Below are 17,514 nucleotides of genomic sequence, written 5' to 3'. Positions count from 1 at the left end.
TTCAGGAAAGGGAGACCCGATGATGGTCATAGCCACCAACTCTCATTCTGTGCAGATGTCTCTGACCTCTTGTGGCAGATGCCTGATAATTAAAAAGAAGAAATAATACTAAAATTTATATATTATTTAAAAATTTGAAAAAAAATTTAAAATTTTTATTAGTATGTGTTTTCATTGCATGATTATATTCCTTACAAGAAGTTGGTACTTGTATGTGACGCATCTTAGTTCTTTTTTTCAAGTCTTCCCTCCTTCCTCCCTTTATCTCCTGATCCCCTTTCTATAGAAGATCTAACTCCCTACTCACTTTCTAACCCTTTTTTCGCTCTTCATTTATATTTTGAGTTTCTCATATAAAAGGAACCATGATGTAGTTAAATTTGTCTGGTTTACTTCACTTAACGTTATGGTCTCAAGGTACACCCATCTTTCTTCAAATGACCCTAGTTTATCCTTCTTTGTGGCAGAATGGATTCCATTAGATGTTAATAGCACATTTTCTTTATTTATTCATCTGTTGATGGACATTTAGGCAGCTTCCAAGCATATGTTTTTATTCTTTGTCAAGGATCAAATAGCTGAACATGGGGAGTAGTTTCTGTATCCTCTGTTCTGTTCCGCTGATCCACCTGTCTGTTTTTTGTGTCAGTACTGTGCTGTCTTTATCACTGTAGCTTTGTGTAGTATAACATCAAATCCAGGATTGTGATGCTTCACGCTAACCTTCTTTAAAATAAAGTCCAATAGAAGCCAAAACTGACTAGAAAATGCAAAGAAAGCATGAAAAGATAATAATTATTAACATATAGCAGACTATAGCAGAATTATAGTCTGCTATAATTCTTATGCATTACTTTTACAAGGGATTTGTTGCTCTTCTCCAACTACTTTTAAGATTCTGTTCTTTTGTTGAACTTCTGGGATTCTGACTATGATGTATCTAGGGGAGGTTCTTTTCTGTTTGTGGCATTTTGGGATTCTATATTCCTCACCTATTATATATCAAATCTTTTCCCATATTTGGAAAATTTTCTGTCATTATGGCAGTAGACAGGCTTTTTATGCCACTGTACTATCTTCTGGTTTTTCACTAATTCTAATTATTCTTATATTGGTGTTAAATCATCTAGCAACACTTAAATATATTTTTCATATTCTCTCATTTTTAAGATATCTCTCATTAATCCATCACTAACAAAAGCCCTATCTTCTAGTTTTGATACTCTCGTCACATTGGTCACTTCTGCTGCCCATACAACAATGGAATTTTAAATCTGAATTTCTATTTGGTCACTTCTTATAGACTCTAACTTCTCTTTGTGCTGACCATTCATTTTTGTATCATTTTGTTTAGTTCAGCTAGCTTTTTATTGACATCTTCTATAGACTTGATGATCATTTTATTAGGCCCATTATCTGTCAAGTTATATCTTCTCAAGCTTGCAAGTGCCTTATTAATCTGTTTCACTGCCGACTCTGTTATATTTTCAAATAATGGGGCAGTGTTGCTTTCCTTCCTTTTAGGGCCACACAGATAGGCTTTGGAGGAGCTGGGAGTTTGGGGAGGAATTTTGTTGTCCTGTCTTCTCATGTCTCTATGTTTTTGTTTGGTTTTTGAGCTGAAGCTATAGATTAATTACAGTGGAATGATTTGTTTCTAGTACAGAGACTTCATTAGTTAATGTCTGCTTTTCCATTGTGCTCTCTGGGCATGGCTGTTGACTTTTGCCTCTGTCCCAGGACTCACCACTTTCATTCATTTGGGAGAGAAGGTTGCAGCTTACTTGGCTCAGTATCCAGTTCTCCAGGGATGGGTGGTAATATTGCTGATGACACAAAGACAGTGCAGCTTTGGCATCAAGAGAAAACCAATTACTAGTAACAACTATATTGCCTTGGTTAGAGTAATAAAATCATCAACAATAATAGGTCAAAGACAAACTGAAAATTGACATATCCCAAGAAACAATAATGTACCTCCCTTAAGAAGTATCATCATACTGTAAACACTAAGGCAAACCAAATGTTGACCTATATTAACTACCTACTAAGTGGAACTATTTTACCTCCACATACTACAAATCAGGATACACATATCCCTCCTTTAATGACTATTCTGGTGACTAGGTGGGTGGTTAACTAAATTGTTTGCTAAATGAGAACCTGTAGATAATATGTACATAACAATATTCAGAAAAAGAGTCAAAGGAAATGTCAACTTGATGATTACTCTTATTTGCATAACTTATATGCAGAACTTTAATGTAGAACACTATAAAACAACAGTACTATATTGTATAGTGCAATCAGCAAAAATTGCAGTACTGTCCTGTAGAAGGAACCACCATGAGGCCACAATGCTGTTCCCATTCTTGTGTCATAAGTTGGAATGTAGGTTGTAAGTCTGAGTAGTGCACCTTGGTCATTAAACAAGCAGGTTGTTAAATAAGAAGTATCTGTATTCAACAATAATAGCATAGAGTTCACTCGCTATCTAAAGACTGATAAAGGCTTATAGTTATACTAGCAAAATAAAGGGAACTGGGAGCTGGAGAAGAAAAAGAGTCAAATTTGCAAAATTTATCAATGGAGAGGGAGAAGAAGGGAGGAAACCTCCAGACCCCCAGGAAGTTCTCCCAGGTGTTGGCTTCATCTGTCATCTGGTCTGTCAGTTCTTGTTCCTACAGCCCCATGCCAACGGGAAACAGAATAATAGACCTGGGTTCGAATTGATGGATGGTTGCAGCCGGGAGGCTTGTGTGGTGGCTGCTGCCAGTCTGCCTAAATTTAATATTTTAATTCTTTTAAAAATATCCTAGTTGGCCCAGTGAAACTAAAACACTTCACATGGGATGTTAAGAGGATTGCTCTGAAATATTTTCTTCTGATTTGTTAGAAAGAATAAGTTCAGTAAAATTTTGAATGAGCTAACTTTCCTTTGTTTTACATGATCATTGCTGAAAAACATTTTTTTGAGTCCCTACTGCATGCCAGGCACTATGCTGTGTGTTGAAGATTTGGGGTTAATCAGAGCGTGTCACCACCTGTTAGTTCTGGTAGACCTCAGAGTCAAATAGTGCAGAAAGGGAAGACCTCTGAGAGTTTCCTCAGAGAAAGAAAGAAACAAAGCCTTCTGGGCCATTTCCTTTTTTAAAAAATTGTGCCAAATACACATAATATTTATCATTTTGACCACTCAAGTGTGTAGCTCGGTAGCATTAAATGCATTCACATTGTTGTGCAGCCATCCATTGCCATGTCTGTACTAAAGCTTTTCTCACCATTCCCAATAAAAATGTTGTGTTCATTCAGCAATAACTGTTCCCTCAACAGGGTCAGCCCTGGGTATCCTGTGTTCTGCCTGTCTGCACAGATTTGCCTAGACTCGGTTCTTCATATAAGCAGAATAGTGCAGTGTCTGAGTCTGGCTTATTTCACTAAGCATAATGTTTTTGAAGTCTATCCTATACATCAGAATTCCACTTGGATGTAAATAAATCCATTCCATTTGGTGTAGATGCATCAAAATTCCTTTCAGTTTTAGCTGGATGTGATGGTACCCAACTGTAGTCCATGTTACTCTGGAATATGGAGCAGGAGGATTGTAAACTTGAAGTCAGCCTCAGTAACTGAAACCCTGTCTCAAAATAAAATATAAAGGACTTGGAGATGTAGTTCAATGATAGAATACTCCTGGGTTCAATTCTCAGTATCCTGAGGGGAAAAAAGGCTCATTTTTGTACCTAAATGATATTTTATTGTCTGGTTTTACTAAATTTTGTTTATCTACTTATCTGTTGACAGAGACTTGGGTTGCTCCTCTGTTTTGGCTATTGCGAACAATGTAGCAACAAACATTGGTGGGCCTGTCCCACTTGCACTCATGTTTTACAAATGTTTCATTTTAAATAATAGGATAACATGTATTCCCTGTGAGTCGGTTCTAAAGGCAGTCTTGGAGCGCAGTTCCCTCTTGCTTGGCGATCACCCTTTCCCTGTTAAGATTTTCACTGAGGCAATAAGGCCTTGCCATATTATGGAGGCAAACTACTAAGAGTCTGCTGACTTTTACATTTCATCTAAAACATGCCCAGAGACATCAAGATGAGTAACTGACCAAGAATCTGAACTGTGTTGACACAGACAGTTAATCATCACACTGATCTAAAAACTGAGTATCACTGACTAATATTCATATATATGTGTGAATCTACAGCATGAAACTTCATTTTTTTCTGGAAACCACTTGAGGGCACTATAAACCCAGGAAATAGAAGCTGCGGGGAATCTGCTGTTTCTTTTGGAATAACTAACATCAGCTCCACAAGAAATCTTAGATTTCTCCTGTCGGATCCCTCATTTTGTAGTTGAGAAAGTTCCTGTCCCTGTGCACAATGCTGTATTCCAAGACCACCAAGTAAATCGATAAATACCAGAGCTAGATCTATGGTCACTGGACTTTGAGTTTCATGTCCTTCTGATTTTAGGGAACTCTTTATTTATATCAATAATTTAGTGGAAATAATTTGAAATATATATCAGTTGTTTTGGTGTTATAAGCTATATATGATGCCGTGGTACCTATATATTATGCAAATTGCACAAGTAAAGAATCTGTGTAACTTCAGCATGAACCAAGAAATGATAAACTTTAAAGATACCCATATTTTATTAGTATTGTATCTATAGCTAGTTGTGGTATACATTCCAAGGGTTTTGTTTTCCTTTTTGTAAAGTATTACCTTTAAGTCATTCAAGGGAGGCCTGTGGTATGCAAACTTTCCTTTTTCATAAAATATGTTCATGTATCTACATGTGTCTGTTTGTGTTGCTTGGTGGAAGGTTTTAAGAGAAAAAGAGATGCTAAAAGAAATATACAAAGTTTTCTTTTCTCTATTGTAAAATCTCTGGAACTCTTGGAATCAAAGCTTTCATATGTGGACTAGACCACTCTAATACCTAACTAATCGTTGTAACTAGATAATGTGTGGTGAAGAACTGAATTTTTTGTCAATGAATGGGTGATTTAAAATAATGGTTCTTAATCTATTTGGAGAATACTATGTTTTAGTTCAGTCATCTTTTTAAATAGCTATTTAGAATCCAAAGGGCCCAATTTCTTTTCTATTCTTGTCACTTATTTTGATGGCTGATTCAGGTCTGGTCTCCCCACCAGGAGGCAAGCAAAGAAAAGCAGAATTAGTGGGACACAACCCTCACCCCTGCAAATCTGCTACCTCTCTACCAAACTTTCAGCAACTAGACAGCATTGGAGGATGGGTGTATTTGTGTGCCTGGCGTGGGGCTGGGCCTTATTTGTTATATTTTGACTGCATAAAGATGCCATCTTCCCCAAAGTTGGAAATGGTTTGAGAATTCTTAATGACAAATAAAGTTTCGAAGGAAATTTTATTTATTTATTTTTTTGTCTTCTTCCTTTTTACCGGTACCAGGGATCGAACTCATGACTACCTGCTTGCAAGGCAGGCGCTTATGCCGCTGAGCTAAATCCCCAGCCTCGAAGGAAATTTTAAGGCCATGGAACTGATCTGACCATGTTTCAAACTGACAAGAGCCTTCCGCAGTGCCTCAATGTGCAAGAGTTTTCCACATAGTAAAAATTGAGTCTTCCTTATTCACAATGCTTGGAATCAGTGTGTTTGGGTTTGAAATATTTGCATAAGCACAATCTTAGGGATGGTACCTAAGATTGATTTGTGTTTCTTATGCACTTTATACACACAGTCTGAAGATGAGTTTATACACATTGTAGTGCCTGCACTTGGACTGTGACCTGTCCTCTGAGATCAAGTGTAGAATTTTGGTGCTCAAAAGTTTCAAGTTTTGGAGTATTTTAGATTTTGAGAGATTGGATTTGGAATGCTCAGCCTGTATCATCAAATAATCAGAACCCTCTTCCCCAGCCTCTGCTCAACCTGCTTCTTATTTGAAGTGAGGTTCATTTGTAAGTTGCCTTGCTCACTGTTGTAAAACATTTAGAACATGTAAAATGTTTGGAAAATAGGGGCAAGGAAAGCCAAGAATTAATTAAGGCATTGCAAAATATGTATATACCAGATGATTGTAGGGCACAAGGCTGTTATATGAATTCATTATTGGGTGAACATTAACAACAGTAGAGTTGACTTGAATTGGTCAAGATACTGAAAAATGATGGATAAGATAAATACTTGTACTGCAGGGGGAATTTTATCTTACTATACAGACATGCAACCTCACAGAGTCATTTATATGGGAAAAATTTTGACTCTGGAATTGTGAATACTGGCACAGTTTTCTGCAAGTGCTGTGCTCTCACCAGTGTGTGGCTTATGTAATTAATTTCCTCATATAATCCCTGTAAGAAAAGTTAGACGGATAATGAAGCCACTTGATCCTTTCATGCTCATTACAACACATATTCATTAAAATATAACACAGGTAATTCCCCATTTCCCTAGCAGTTCATACTCCCATATTGATCTGAGTGTTTAAGAAGTCAGTCACGTTATTGGCTGCCCCAGGCATTCAGCAAAACTCTGTGTTTGTAACAATGCAGGAGAGCTGCCTTTTTTCAGATGGAGCCCAGCCTGTATCAGTTTACTAGTTCCCCGTGACATGAGTGAACTAATTTTTCAGATGTTTTGAATGGAATATAGAAGACTATTGCTTTACTAAAAAAGCAAACATGAAAATTCTGAGCTTTGCAGTCAACTATCAATTTCCCTTTAATTACCTCCTGAAGTACCTGTTAATGACTCATTAGTTATAAAAATAAATTATAGGTACTCTGCAACCCTGTTTGTAGTTTATTTCAAGTGGGTTTCTAAATTTTTTTTGATCTGGTTACACCAGGCACACAGGCAATGTGGCAATAATGCAGGAATGTGAATCGAATTGCTTTGTAATTTTATGTACTTAATAAAGGGTACCACAGGGCTGTGTGTGGATGGGGTTAAGCTTAGGTAGAGGAAAGTGCTTTAGGACAAAAATAATGTGTTCTTATACCACATTGGCTGCTACATTCTGTTGCATGACATTTATGCATGACATTTATCCATCAGCAAATAGACCTGATAGGCTTTCAATTCTGTTTTGCATGATTTTAAATATGAAATGGCTCCTTTTCTTACATGGCCTTTGAAATGTGCTTGAAGTTGTAGTCAGCTCTCACAGATAAAGTGTCATAGTTTCAAACTTCTAAACAAAACCTCTTTTTGAGTAAAATTGCAAATGGTATTCTAATATGTAAGGATAAGAGCAGAACAATTCTTTCTGAGAGATAGAATGAGACTCTCAGAATCAATATCCCAAAGGGACTTCCCTGACTTCTAGTGTGCCTTTCAGGGTGAAAAGCGATAAATTACAGAGTGGATCAAAACATATAGTGAGTGTTTAATTGAAAATATTTATTATAGTAAAGACAATTCCAATTAATTCCCTTCAAAATACTGCCCATTGCTTTGACCTTGCTTATCGTTTCTGGAGCAGTTCTGAAAGTCCTCTCTCTTGAATGTCGTTAATTGCAATGTGGTGACCGTCTCAAAGTTCTGAGTTGATGAGATACATTTAGCTTTCATGGTTCTTTTGACTTGGGGGAAGAGCCACAAGTTGTAGGGTCCTCGACCTGGTGAATATGGGGGATAAAGCCCTACTGTGATGCTTTTTATTTGACAGAAATTGCTGTAAATATTTGATCAATGAGTTGAGATAAAAATAATGGTGTTTAATTTTAAAAAATTTATAGTAAAAGACATATTCTCATTCGTCCCACGCAAAGTATTCAAACTCTGCCCTCACACTGAACACACATTATTCTTGGCAATATGTCTTTTACTATACTATTTAAAAAAATTTAAACATTTACCGTATCTTTCAATCAGCCTTTATAAGAGATCATGTGTTTTTTATTTCTGTACTTTGTATCTCTACTTTTGTGCTTTTTTCAGCACTTGTATACAGAAATGTGTGTATCTTCATGGGAACTAAATTTTAGGTCAGGGACTGACAAGCCTTTTTTTCCTTGTAAAATTTTAAATAGTAAATATTTGCAGCTTTGCGGGCAGATAGTCTTCGTCACAGCTGCCCAGTTCTGCCATCGTGGCTTGGAAGCCGCATGGACAATATGGGAGTGAACAAGCATAACTCTGTTACAACAAAACTCTACTTATGGATACCCAAATTTGGACTTTTTATCATTTTCACATGTGATGAAATACTGTTTTGATTTTGTCCAAGGATTTAAAAATGTATAATGGTTCTTAGCTCATGGGCTAGGTTTGGTCTATGAGCCGTAGTTTGCTGACTTCTGATTTAGCTTTTTCTGTGGATATTACTGTACTTTGGGGAGTAGGTGAGGAGTATGCTTCACTAATGTTCAACTTATGGTGTCTGTAGCTTATTTCAGTTTCTCTCCTTCCCTGAGACTTTTCTGAAACCACTACAAATGGTTTGTGGCTTAGGAGACTATTAATCCCTGATCCAGTGTTGCTTGGTACATTGTGCTGAGAGACAGTTAAGTATAGACTTATGCCATGACCTGAGTTATAAATTGGCTAAACCCTGGTGTTGTAAAGTTACAAAGCTCTTATTTCAGATATAATATTGGATTTCTTTTTGTGTCTCATGTTTCCTTCTTAGTAGACATTTACCAAGGAATAAATATCAAAAATCAGACCAGAAAAATGTGGCTCTTGATCTTGTAGATTCTTGGTCCCAGCTTACCCTGTCACGTCACAACCAGAGTACAACAGAATTGAAAAAGTGTCAGAAGAGAAGGAAATATAGTTAACAAGTGCCTAATAAATCACCACAACAAAAATACTGAAATCTTGTCCATTAAAGGAGCTATTTCAAGCCTCTATCCCCTGCCTTGTCTCTTAGCCAGTTTTAGAATTCTCCATTTCTTTGACAATTGTAGAGGGTAAGTGAAAGGCTGATAATGTGGTCTGTGAATTATCTGTCTTTCTTCCCTTTCCTCATCCACGTTCCGGTCTTTCAGGCATTACCTTGGCAGAAGGACAGTCTTGGAGCATGGCAGGCATGAAGCAAGTATACTTGGTGATACCAAAGCAAGGTAGACTCCAAATAAAGCAAGGGTTCATGTCTGCTTTGGAGAGTACCAACCAGAACCTGGAGAGATGGAGTTGTGTAGCGTCAAGGAGATGGATTGGAGAGGAGGATGATGGTTGGAGGCCTTGAGTAGAAGTAAAGACAGATTATAAGAGCAGGAAGGAAGGAAATTGGGAGGCTCTTTTCTTGACCCAGATCCATAGTAGGCAAGTGGATAGATTAGAACATTTTGAGAGATAACAAGGAGAATTTGGTAACAGGTTGGATGTGAAGAGGGGGAAGAAGAGCTGGCCTGGAGTGATTGATGTTCTGGTTTTCTTTTTCTGGGGGAAAGCTTGGCTTTCTGGAACTTTGTCCTTGAAGTCAGGGGCTCTGAGCGTGTATGTGTACTACCACCATCTCTCTCGTAGGCCTACAGACATTTATTCACTCATTCATTCATTCATTTCAGCAAGACGTATTTCCTGAGCACTGATTATTATAAGAACTGGCCAGTAGGGAATGCATGAGAGCCTGGTCCACTATCGTCAAGCTTCTAGCTGGGAGGAACCCTGGACCCTAACTAAGCAGTGGCGGTAAGTGTGGTGACAAGAGTGGGCACAATGTTATAAGCCTCATAGTGTGGGTGATGTGGAATTCTAGGGAGGAGGCCCTGCGTGACTGAGCCAGAGGGAGGACAGGTGGAAGGGAGAAAAGCTGTCCTGGGAGGTCTGGAAAACATTCAGAGTCCAGCATTCTGGGGAAGGGGCAATTGGGCCGGTGCAGGGAAGGGGTAAGGCAGAGGTGAGGGTGGGCAGGAATCAGGGACCACGTCAGTGAAGCCTCTGCCTCAGGAGGATTCAAATTCTCTTGATCATGATCTGAAGAAAGAAAAACAGTGTAAGGATGACTCAGTGCAGTCATGGCAGCACGCCTTGTGACCCAGAGTGTAGGTGCACGAGGATATAGGTAACTGCAAACAGCAGCAGGGCTCTTAAAACAGGCCTTGTATTCCAGCACTTTCTATTCCACATTCTTTTTCCTTTTTTTCATGAACACTTATCTCCAAGCAAGTTGGATCAGCTTGATAAACTCTTTTATGCTCTGAGTTATAAAGAATATGAATGAATATTCTCTTCATGGCTTTGAGGAATCACCTTTATTTGCATGTGTTTTATAAAGATTACTGTGGATGTGTGATCTGAGAATGGATGTGATGCAGATGAGCCTGAAGGAGAGACCCAGGAGGAGGCAGTGGCGGGGTCCACCGCAAGGTGGTGGCTGTGGAGACGGAGTGGGTTGGACGTGACTGAAGATGAGAAGGAGCCAGAGGGCCAGGTGTGGGAAGGTCATGAAGGCCAGGTAGACACATGTTCAGTTTCCATGGACGTCCTTTCCAGTGTCTTTACCTCACTACTCTCCACCTAGTAAGTGGTGGGAGCACAGTTGCTACCTCCTGAGTTTACATAATGTTCCAAAGATGGCAGCCCTCCTCTCTTCCCAGGCAGAGGTGACTCCCACTGTGGTCCTAACACTGGAGTGACTCCATGCACCACTCAAGAAACAACCCCTTCTCAGTTTCTGTGGCTGCACAATGCAGAACGTAGGAAAACCAGGAAAATAGTAGTAATGCAGGAAACACTGGGGGTTAATGGAGAAGACATCAGTAATGCCTTGAGGAAGTGCTCATTAGTGGCATTCAGAAAATAAAAGCTTGTGGCATGTCCAGTGTAAGTCCTTTCCCTTTCAGTGTTAACAGCAGCTGTTTTAAAACTTTAAAAGTCACTCTCATTAACGTTTTTACATTGTCTCTTTATTAATCATCTTGGGCTGCAGTAAAAAAATACCATAGTTTGGGTGAGATTTTTGGCTCAGGGTTCTGGAGACCAGTAAGTCCAAGATCAAAGTGCCAGTCAGCTTGGTTCCTCCGATGTCCCCCTTCCTGGCTTGCAGACAGTCACCTTGTCATTGTATCTTCATGTGGAAGCAGACAAAGGGCTCTGTTTTCTTCTTATTATTAAGACATCATCTAAACCTAATCGTCTCCAGACACTATCACATGGGTGTTAAGGTTTCAACAGGAATTTTGAGAGGACATAAATATTCAGCTGCAACAATTTCTAATTTCTTTCGTTGTTTTATAACATTTTCTAATTTCTTTTTTTCCATTTTCAAAAAACAAGCAAAATTGGAATTAATATCCTCAGAGCATTGTTGGGTCCCTGCATTTGCTTGTGCAGGGACCCTACACCTTTTGTCAACAAGAATTCAATTTTATTGCCTCTGAGTTGAGCACCAGGTTTTTAAGACAGGAAGGGGGCTGAAAAGGAGCAGGAGAGGAAGTAAGGAGAGCCCGCTAACTCATGTACAGCTCGAAAGGTATTTCTGTGGTCAGTTAATGCCTGCACAGAATTTTGTATCCTCTGGCTTCTCATCAGTTCCAACCCCACCTGACCCCCATGTGTGGTGTTATTACAGTATTCTTGCAACGGTCCTGACGTCAGTTGTGTAAAGTGTGTGTTTCTTAATTGCTATGTATTTGCTCTTTACAGCAACCCTGCCAAGTCAGCAGGTCAGAGCTGTTATGGTGTGACCTCCACTTCAGAGATCGAGGCCAGAAGTGTGGGGAGTTGGGCGGCCTGGCCCCATATCACATCCCAGCTTAGCAGCAGCGCTGAGATAGAACCCAGGCCTGCCGCCGAAGGCCTGTGTAACTGCCACACTGCGCTGCTTCCTACAGTCCCCGGGGTGGTGAAAGGCACTTGTCTAAACCTTATCTTAGAGGCTAGATAAGAGTTTCCTGTTTCAGCTTCCTGCATCCTGCCAGCTCTGTCATATTTGACCTTCTTGCTATTTTGTGTCTCAATTTAAACGTTTTAGATTTTTTGCTGGGGAAGTTAGGGGAAGGTAAATCCTTTCTCCTTTTTCTGGGGAAGTGTCTCTGTTGCAGTCATTTAAGACTAAAATTCTCTCAGATGCTAGGATAAAGCTTGTACTAATTAGGAAATTAAAACCGATTCTTCATTGTACTGGCCAAATATGTCTAACATGTACATTTGCCTTCTTTGAAATACTATTTAAGTCAGAAACTTGTACAGAAGAGTGAAAACCATGATGACTGATAGAAAAAAAATTAAACTGAAATAATGAAGTCATCTTCAGTGATACTAAGTATTCAGTTTAGTTTTTAGGTTCTCTCAGAATAGCATTGCATCGGTATGAAATAAAATTATCTTTCTAGGCTGTAGCTTCTCACAGCATTTGCAGTTTGGGGATTGCATTTGTAGAACTGCTTCCTTCTGGCCAAATGTGTTAATCTCAGCAAGGATTGGAATACAGTGTCTAAATTCTGGCTCAATTTGTTCTGGGTCGGGGGAGACAGAAGAGAATGGTGATCTCTTTGGTTTTCATAAACTGGGAAACGGTTGAGTACAGTGTTCCATTTTTCTTGGGGTTCCAGGTCTACACGAAGAGGAGGCATTGGTCTTCCAGAGTTGCTGAAAATTCCTAAAGGAGGAACTCTGGGCACTTTTTGTCCTGGTTCCCAGCCCTAGATTTGTCTTAACTTTGTCACTTACTGCCACTTTCCCTCTACAGACGGAAAAATCTTCATTTTCGTTATATATGAAGTGAGGGTGACAGAATCCAAAAAGGTTTGAGGATTAATGAGAACAATTTGTGTATTTCCTAGTACTTGGCATAGAGTAGGTAGGTGTTCAATAAAAGGCAGGTTGTTTTCTTTTGCCTTCCCATTTCTTCGTCCATATGGTTCTAGGATTAAGTGACCCTTGAGACAAAGAAGGTAAAAGACCCCAGAACTGGGCAGTGGCCAGGAGTGTGGGGCCCAGCAGCCTGTACCTGTCCCTTCCTGCTTTCTGAAGGGGCTGGATTTGTGCTAGAGGCAGAGGAAGCCACTGGGGGAGCAAGGAACCTGTCATAGACGTGACTGCCTATTTCTGAATGTGGCCTCCATCCTCTATCGTGAACGTGCAGCACTAGAATCTTCACCAGCTGTAATGTTGGGTCAGCTTATTGGTGGAGGATCTGGTACCATCTTGACTACAGCTCCTTATGTTATAGTTTATCCTCCCCGTGGCCAACAGCTCTACAAGGATGAGGCACATGTTAATCTCAGCAGGTAGCTTGGTACCCTGAATATTAGTGACAGACATAACCCCTGAATGAGTGAGGGACATAATGTCTTCCCAGAGCTGGGAATACAACATGAATTCCATTAATGCTTGTGGAGTAAGTGTATTCTTTCTTACGTTTTAATTGTAAATGTGCAGGTCAATATCTTTTTAAATATATACATATCTGTGTGACTGTATGTGTGTATGTGTGTACACATTATCTGTTGTTAACTGTGGGGGGTTCACTTCAGGAATTCTTGTGGATATTTAAGTCCTTTGTATAAAATGGCATAGCATTTGCATGTAACGTAGACACATCCTCCTGAAATCTTTTATTCACCTCTAGATTTCTTATAATACTATATATATGCTGTGTAAATAGCTATTATGTTGTATTATTTAGGAAATAATGGCAAGAAAAAATGTGCATGTTAGATACAGCTACAATTTCTTTTTTGGAAGATTGTTGATCTGCAGTTGATTGAATAGCAGGTATACAGAATTTGAGAATGTGAACAACCAACTGTACGTGCAAACACATGCATACATACACATACCATATAGCAACCACTCCATCAAAATATGGCTATATTAAAAATATAGAGAGATATTATACCCCATAGTTTCATTTTGTAGGGGATATCTGTTTAATATATTATAATTTTACATTAAAATTCTTTTCTTTAGCTGTGTTTTGTAGGATACTTACCATGGGCCTAGCACTATGCTACAAACTAATGGGATAACCATAAAATATAAGATACATTCTGCCCTCAAACAGCCTCTTGATTTAGTTTGTGAGATAGGACTAACATGAAATAATTCTGCAACCAGTTGTTTACCAAGTTAGCCCTTAGGACCCACACTTTCTGAATTCTATTTTTTTTTTTTTTTTTTTGCATTTTTAGTACCAGAATCCTTTCTTCAAACAAAAATAGTCTTGGATCCTCATATATAAAACAAATCAGAAAGGGCACATTTGGTGGAAACTGGAGTGAGAGTCCTTTGCTCCAGGCTGGGCATTTTGCAGGCTACTCTGCAAGTTTTCTAGAAATTCAGGAGGAACAGGTTACTGGAGACGTGAGCAGAGGATAGAAATGAAGTGCATGTCTTCCTGGGCTGGGTAAAGGGAGTAGGATGTGGCCTTCCAGCTTAGGATAACAGCACGAAGAAAAGGCTTGTAGTTCCAAGGAGCTCATGTCTGTTTCAGTTACTGAGCCACAGCTATTCTGACCTGGGGAGGCCGGAATCTGTGTCCTGCTGGAGCCGGGGAGGTCCCAGAGGAAGTGAGGTATAGGAGGTTAGTGAGAATGGAGGAGCCGGGGAGAAGTGGAGTGCAAGAGCAAAGTATCCCCTAGAAGAGTTATTCTGCACCCAACATTCATTAGATTTCTTTGGACATAGCATTTCAAGTTTACATCAAAGGCATTTGAGCCATCATCTTTCATTAGGTAGCCAGATCAACCCTGGAAGATAACTGAAGAGAAAGAAGATGAGGTAATGACCTCTGTGACCTCCAGGTGTCAGGGACGCAGACTCTATGATGCCAGGCAATATGATTTCCTTGAGCCATCGGAAGAGGCCAGGCCTCCAAGAGATGTCATGGGAATGTTTAAAATGGAGTTGCAAGGAATGAGGGCACGGACTGAGAATACAAGCAGAGGAGACACATTTATATTTATGGAGTCTAATGGCACCAGCAGTGGTGTGAGTGCAGAGAAGGCTTCTAATTATAAATAAGAGGCTGGAAAAGGCTCGAATCTACTGAGTCGGTTTCTACTAGTGCTATTGTTCACCTCTTGGAGGCATCCGTTCCTGTGGGTGAGTAGGTTGTCATTAAGTGTATGTTAAGTGACAATTTACTAAATGAATCCTGCTACTTAAAAGAGTTGTGCTTTGAAATATTCCTTCTATGTCAGCAAGGTGAGCTGTCCTACATCAATTGAAATGATGTTCCATTTGACTGCAAAAGAACCTTAGAAAGCAGAGAGACTGAAATTTACAAAGTGATTGTGGGAAATAATTGTTTTTGTGTTTGATGGAGAAATTGGTAACACTTCTACTCTCAATTATTTGACCTTAATCTTAATCTTTGGTGATGAAGTTCTACAACATTGACAATAGGTAGCTAGCATTGAGTGCCAGGTTTATAACTGGCATCATACTAGAGTATGATGAAGTGGAGACTCAGCTGTGGTCACAATTGCAAAAGTTCCTGCCCTCATGGATTTCATATTATTTTACAGTCTCATTGATAAGATAACATTTTGAGGGCTGAGGGGTAGCTCAGTAAGGGTGCTTACCCAGAAAGTGAGGTACTTTGGGTTTAGATCTCCAGCACTAGGAACAGAAAAAAAATGTTTAAGAAAGCATGAAAAACTCATTTGGTTGAAACTGAGGTGAATTTTTAAGTTTCAAAATCTGGAAAAGGTAAGGATTTTAAGTTAATTCTGACTCATCTCATCGATAGGCACTGTTTATCAGCATTATAGAACTCTGCTTTAATATTTAGTGAAAATCTTTTCAGAAATATTAGCAGATATTTTTAAGTATTTCATTTCATTAGGAAATAATAGAATTTGGCTGCCAGTGGCCAAAATCAAGTATATAAATGTGAAAGTATAAATATCAAGGACTTAAAAATGTATAAGGCATAGAGTAGGATGGTCCTAGTTGGCTTTAAGATTTTGGAACATGTATCTGTGAACTCTTGGGCAATTTATGTTTCACCATGAAAAGAAGGATGTAATTTAAACCATTGAACATTAAAAGACACATAGAAATATTGCAGGATATTAATGTGTGGCCCAGTGCTACAATATTCTTATTTTTCTGATTTCTTGAGGATAGTGAGAGAGCAGATGTACTTAAGCAAATGAAAGGTAGGATGTTTTGTGTCTTATTGAGATTGTCTACCTAAAAAATAAAAAAAGTAAACATGATAATCAGTACACGTTTCTCTTGTAATTATAAAAATAAATGCTTCTTACAGTTATTTCAGAGAAAAAACTGCTTATAAGTTTTTCCTTAAATGTAAAGCCACCTATTTTAAAAAGAAAAAGAGATTAATTACCCAATGTTTTATTTGGAATTTTACTTCAGGCCTAAGAATTCTTGATTGTTTCCAAATTTGGTGCTAAAGTATTTTTTATGTCTAAATTAAAAAAAATACAGAACATGATTTGTCAGTTATTTTCACACTTGTTAAATTTAAATTTTAGAGAATATAGACAAAAATAGTGACAATAAGCTGTAAAAACTGTTTATAGTCTTAGGAGGAGAAAATAAAATTTTCTCAAGGTCCCCAACAAATATGCTCTTATTATTTGTATTCAAAATTGGCAAAAGAAATGCACTAATTCAAGTGTAAAAGCTTCAGTTTCTTTTCTGGTTTGGACAAAATATCTAAATTTTTCTTTTTTCTTTTGAGTTTTAGTTCTGTGAAGGTAACAAAATGAGCAACCATTTCAAGAGAAAATAAATGCCCTCAACCTTAATTCCACAATTCATTTATTCTAATGTTTCTTTCTTCATTTGTCAGTGTACTTTCTAATAATTATGACTTTTCATACTTCTGTACATTTTTACTTAACTTTTTAATATACAAATTATATTTTATGTGGTGCAGGAATAAGATCTGAGATGAAATTATACTCACTTTTTCAATCTCATTTTGACCACTGTTCTCAACCAAATCCCAGATTTTGAATCTAAAAGCAATAACCCTATTTGTAAAAAAAAAAAATTAATATTCAACATTTATGTTTGCTAGTATTTCAAAATTTGAACTTCTGAAAAAGGGACACATGATCACAAAAGGTTATTAAAATTGCAGTCATTTTTTTCTTTGACTCAACACTGTCTGAGTGAGTTCCCGTCATTCAGTTGAAGGTTTAGGCAATGAGAAATGTTTTCATGAGAGAGCAACAGGTGCTCTCCTAAAAGAACAAACCTAGAAGAATGCATTTCTTCTTTAGGCCTCCTGACATCTGTAGGTGGATGAAAAACTGGGGTAAGCAATTGATTTATTTCACTATAAAGGCATCCTTTTATTCACTTAATCTTTCTTGTAATAAAAATATCTCTTTAAAAAAAAGTTTAATTTTACTATAAAATGTTTGAAGATTTCCTTGAACATTTGAGACAAAGAAGAGAAAAAAAGGAAGAGGGGAAGACAAAAAAAGGGAAAAAGAAAATAATCAGGGCTAGTGGGCTGTGCATGCTGGTGTATGACTGACACTCAGCCATGTAGTTGAGGATGCTGCCTTAGCCTTCACTTCCTGCCTGTGCAGAGCCTGTCAACTCGGCCAGAATGGAGACGTAGGCTCAT

The 17,514-nt window shown here is 38.3% G+C and overlaps 1 protein-coding gene across 7 annotated transcripts in view; it reads left to right on the top strand.

Annotated features, from left to right (window-relative positions):
• Stox2 (storkhead box 2) overlaps positions 1-17,514 on the top strand; it is a 215,355-nt gene that overhangs the window by 33,280 nt on the left and 164,561 nt on the right. For 3 of the 7 annotated variants that reach the window (XM_063234683.1, XM_063234682.1, XM_063234688.1), the window contains exon 1: positions 1-17,514. This exon is cut by the window's left edge and continues 30,998 nt beyond it; it is cut by the window's right edge. The exons of the other annotated variants lie outside the window; for them this stretch is intronic. The gene's annotated coding sequence lies outside the window, so the exon portion shown is untranslated. 7 annotated transcript variants of the gene reach the window in all.

The sequence above is a fragment of the Cavia porcellus genome, unplaced genomic scaffold (assembly GCF_034190915.1).
Source record: "Cavia porcellus strain 051 isolate PalLab524CR breed Dunkin Hartley unplaced genomic scaffold, mCavPor4.1 scaffold_24, whole genome shotgun sequence".
NCBI lineage: Eukaryota > Metazoa > Chordata > Mammalia > Rodentia > Caviidae > Cavia > Cavia porcellus.
Note: the sequence above shows the minus strand (reverse complement) of the source record. Positions and strands in the feature narration are given on the sequence as shown.